The following is a 4,968-nucleotide window of genomic DNA, read 5'->3' on the forward strand; positions in this document are numbered from 1 at the left end:
AGCAGATGGATCCAATGGAGCTCTCCTCCCTGAACGAGATCTTGGATCGCATCGCCGCCCTGGGAGTTGTTACGGACTATGATCGGATCGGGCTTAAACCCGACCAAAGGGAGATTAACTCTCCGCCAGTCACCCATCAGATAGCGGTGGTGGAGGAGCAATGCAGCGATTCTTCCTCTATTTTGATGATGAACTATGTCTGTATTCCCGAGCTCTCCGAGCCGGATACCCGTCTATGGGAGGACATGGCCCGAACTCCAAACCTAGAATCGGACAGTGGGCCAGAAAAATTGGGCAACACCCCGGAGGCCGAGCTGCCAAGCTCGGAAGCTCCTCTGCCCCCGGGTCTCAAATCAGGTCAGGGTTTGGACTTAAATCTACCCACCCACCCAGATACAAGTGATATTTCCCACATTGGACAAGAGCCCCAAGAGACAGTACATCACTTCTGGGCCAGATTCCTCCTTGTAATGAGCAAGGTTAAGGATTGTCGTGAGGAAAACGCAATCTCATTCTTTTGCAAAAATTGCACGGACAAGGGAATCCTCAACGCCATAAGTCGCCGTCACATAGCACACTTCGCTGACTTGGCGGCCATAGTACAGAAGTACTGTGCGATGGAAAGCGCCTGGAAAACTCAAACAAGATTCTGGGATCCTCCGGCTCTCACTAAACCCCTCGTCCGAACTAAAAGGGTGCACTCTTGCAAGTCACACGATCCAATTACAAAGAAACCAAAGCCCACTACAGGGCGTGGAACCATATTGGAGGGATGGCTCAATAGGCCATGCAAAATTCACAGTACACCGGATACCATACCAACACATAGCCTTAGAGCATGTTCGATACTCTGGCAGGTGGCCAAGAGCGGCGAGGATCTCCTCATCAACAATACCGCAGAGCACCATCCCACGGAAAATAACAATACAGTACTGACATTCTTCGAGACTTTTGCCTCAAATAATAGGCGTAAGCAAGCACTCTGCAGCCTCGCCGAAGTCTGCCACGTTGCAGCAATAAACCCATGGAACGACACGGCCATAACCTTCAATGCCAGTGACGAACCTCAGTTGTGAACAGTCCGAGCACCAGCCGCTTTGGTCCTTAGTACAATTGTGGACGGATTCCGGCTTACTAAAGTGCTCATGGACAGTGGCAACGGATTAAGGGAAAATTTTGTTTTTGCCACTCTAGATTTTGCCAATTTTCCTTATGCCACTCTAGATTTTGACATTTCATTTTTGCCACTCTTAGCTTTTGACAATTATCACAATTGCCATTCCCGTGGCAAAAACAAAATTTTCAGAGTGGCAATTGTGATAATTATCAGAAGCTAAGATTGTCAAAAACGAAATAAAATTATTTTGCTTTTGCCACAAAATGGCAATTGTGATAATTGTCAAAAACAAAGAGTGGCAAAAGTGAAATGTCAAAATCTAGAGTGGCATAAGGAAAATTGGCAAAATCTAGAGTGGCAAAAACAAAAATTTCCCGCGGATTAAACCTCATCTACGAGGAAACTCTTAACAAAATGGAAATAGACAAGAGCCGCATTGAGCAAAGCAGCACGACCTTCAGAGGAATCATCCCCAGTTAGGAGGCACAATGCGTGGGAAAAATCACACTAGATGTGGTATTCGGCACGCCGAAGAATTATAGGTCCGAAGAAATCACATTCCAAGTGGCCTCGTTCAGTAGAGGATACCACGCCCTTTTAGGGTGGGATGCATTCACGAGCTTCCAAGCTAAACCCCATTACGGGTACATGAAGCTCAAGATGCCCGGGCCCAATGGAATAATCACTCTAGCTAGTGATCCGGACGTAGCACTCCGCACCGAAAAAACCCGCCGCACTGGCCCTTGAGGCATTATCCGAAGCCCTCGAGGCCGAAGAACTAACTGCGCTGCGCTCCACGGTGGACAGGGACAACGTGATACTCGACAAATGATCCAAGTCCACCTCTTTCAAACCAGCGGACGAAATAGTCAAATTTCAGGTCCACCAAATGGACCCTACAAAAACAGCATCCATCGGGGCACAGCTGAACCCCACAATAGACGCCGCACTGCAAGAGTTCTTGTTTGAGAATTGAGACATCTTCGCCTGGCATCCTTCATACATGCCAGGTATCCCACGCAGGCTGGCCAAGCATAGCCTAAACATACTGAAGGGATACAAGTTGGTCAAGCAGACTCTTCGGCGCTTTTCAGAACCTAAGCGACAAGCCATGGGAGAAGAGCTTGCCAAGTTACTCGAGGTCGGATTCATCAGAGAAATAAAACATCTGGGTTGGCTAGCAAACCTGGTGATGGTACCAAAGAAGGACAAATCCTGGCGCCTATGTGTCGACTTCAAGGACCTCAATAAGGCTTGCCCTAAGGATCCCTTCCCACTCCCCCGCATCGATCAAATCATCGACGCTACCGCAGGACACGACTCATTGTGCTTCCTCGACGCATACTCCGGATACCATCAAATCAAGATGGCGGAGTCCGATCAAGCCGCGACGGCATTCATCACTCCATACGACCCCTTTTATTTTAACACCATGCCTTTCGGGCTCAAAAACGCCGGTGCAACCTATCAACGAATGATTCAGACATGCCTGGAAACACAAATCGTCAAACCAGTGGAGGCATACATAGACGATGTGGTCATCAAAACCAAACACGTAGAATCTTTAATAGATGACTTGAGGCTTACGTTCAACAATCTCCGAACATATGACATCAAACTCAGTCCAGAAAAATGCGTCTTCGGCGTACCTGCCGGAAAGCTCTTGGGCTTCATCGTTTCCAATAGAGGATCTGAAGCAAATCCGGCTAAAATCCGAGCTCTATCACAGTTGGCTACCCCAACAGACCTCAAGCAAATCCAGAAATTAACTGGATGCGTGGCTACCCTAAGTCGCTTAATCTCCCGATTGGGAGAAAAGGCACTACCTCTCTATCGCCTTCTTCGACGCACCGAACACTTCGAGTGGATGGATGCGGCTACCACCGAACTGGAAGAAATAAAGGCCCTCTTGGCCAGCAATCCAATCCTGGCCACGCCAAATATCGGCGAACCTATGCTGTTATATATAGCTGCAACACACCAGGTTGTAAGCGCAGTGCTCGTCGTCGAACGAGAAACGAACGGACATAAGTTCCCGCTTCAAAAGTCGGTATATTACATATCCACTGTCCTCACTCCATGCAAGTCACGGTACCCACATTATCAAAATATAGCATACGCGGTCTTCATGGCATCCCGGAAACTACGACACTACTTTCAAGAGTGTTCAATCACGATGGCCTCCGAAGTACCACTCAATGACATAATCAATAACCGCGATGCCACGGGCCGGATTGCTAAGTGGGCTATCGAGCTCCTCCCGTTCGACATCACATACAAACCACGGTGAGCCATTAAGTCGCAAGTACTAGCTGACTTCGTCGCCGAATGGACAGAAGCCGAACTCCCTAAAGAGTACGACGCATACTCCAATTGGATCATGCACTTTTACGGCTCTAAGATGCTGGCTAGTCTGGGGGCAGGCGTTATCCTGACATCCCCCACCGGAGATACAGTCCAATACGTACTCCAAATACTATACACAGACTCCAACAATGCAGCCAAATACGAGGCTCTATTGCATGGTCTTCGGATGGCAGTCTCCATGGGCATTCAACGCTTAGAAGTGCGTGGGGACTCGAACCTCGCAATATCTCAAATAAATGGAGACTTTGATGCCAAGGACCCAAAAATGGCATCTTACCGTAATGCCGTCCTCAAAATGTCGGCTCGGTTCGAGGGGCTCGAATTCCACCATGTGGTCCAAGAAAACAATCAAGCGGTGGATATCCTCGCCCGCATCGGCGCTAAACGCAACCCCGTCCCACCTAATATTTTCTTGGAAAGGTTGTTCAAGCCATCCGTGGTGTGGGAAGGGGAGACCGGCAATACCAGTCCGGATCCGAATACAACCCCAGATCCCGAACACTCTGACGTAATTGGAGGCTCCGCCACCGAAATAACACCTTCGGCCCACGTGATTATGGCTGTCATCGCCCCGTGGACGGAACCCTTCTTAGCCTACCTAAATAGGCAAGAACTCCCTAAGGACCAAAATGAGGCACGTAGCATTGTGCAGCGCTCTAAAGCCTACAAGGTCCACGTGGGAGAGCTTTATAAGAAAAGCGCTACAGGAGTACTCCAAAGGTGCATCTCTGAAGAGGAAGGACGACAGCTTTTGGCAGAAATTCATGCTGGACTCGGCGGCCACCATGCTGTAGCTCGGGCCCTTGTAAGCAAAGCCTTCCGTACAGGTTTCTATTGGCCGACAGCCCGAGAAGACTCACAGGACCTCGTCCAACATTGTGTCGGTTGTCAGCTTTCTGCAAAATCAAAGCCATATGTCACCTGCCGCTCTTCAAACAATCCCCATAACTTGGCCCTTCACGGTCTGGGGGCTTGATATGGTTGGACCCCTTAAAGGAGGAAGCCATAAGAAAAAATACTTGTTGGTCATGGTGGATAAATTCACCAAATGGATAGAAGCCAAACCAGTTAAAACGACCAAGTCTGGACCAGTGATAGACTTCATATCCGGGGTCATACACCGTTACGTTGTCCCCCACAACATCATCACCGATAACGGCTCGAACTTCACAGCTAACGAGGTGAAAACTTGGTGCGCCAACATGGGCATTAAGCTCGATTATGCCTCCGTCTATCACCCCCAAACGAACGGTCAAGTCGAATGAGCAAACGGTCTTATTATGAGCAGCATCAAACCTAGACTAGTGCGATCCCTGAAGGAATCAGATACGCACTGGGTCGAGGAACTCGACTCCGTACTATGGGGGCTGCAGACCACGCCAAATCGCACTACCAGATACACACCATTTTTTATGGTGTACGGCGCAGAGGCAGTATTGCCCTGTGATATCATTCATGACTCACCTCGAGTGCGCATGTACGAA

The sequence above is a fragment of the Triticum aestivum genome, chromosome 2B (genome assembly GCF_018294505.1).
Source record: "Triticum aestivum cultivar Chinese Spring chromosome 2B, IWGSC CS RefSeq v2.1, whole genome shotgun sequence".
Classification (NCBI taxonomy): Eukaryota; Viridiplantae; Streptophyta; class Magnoliopsida; order Poales; family Poaceae; genus Triticum; species Triticum aestivum.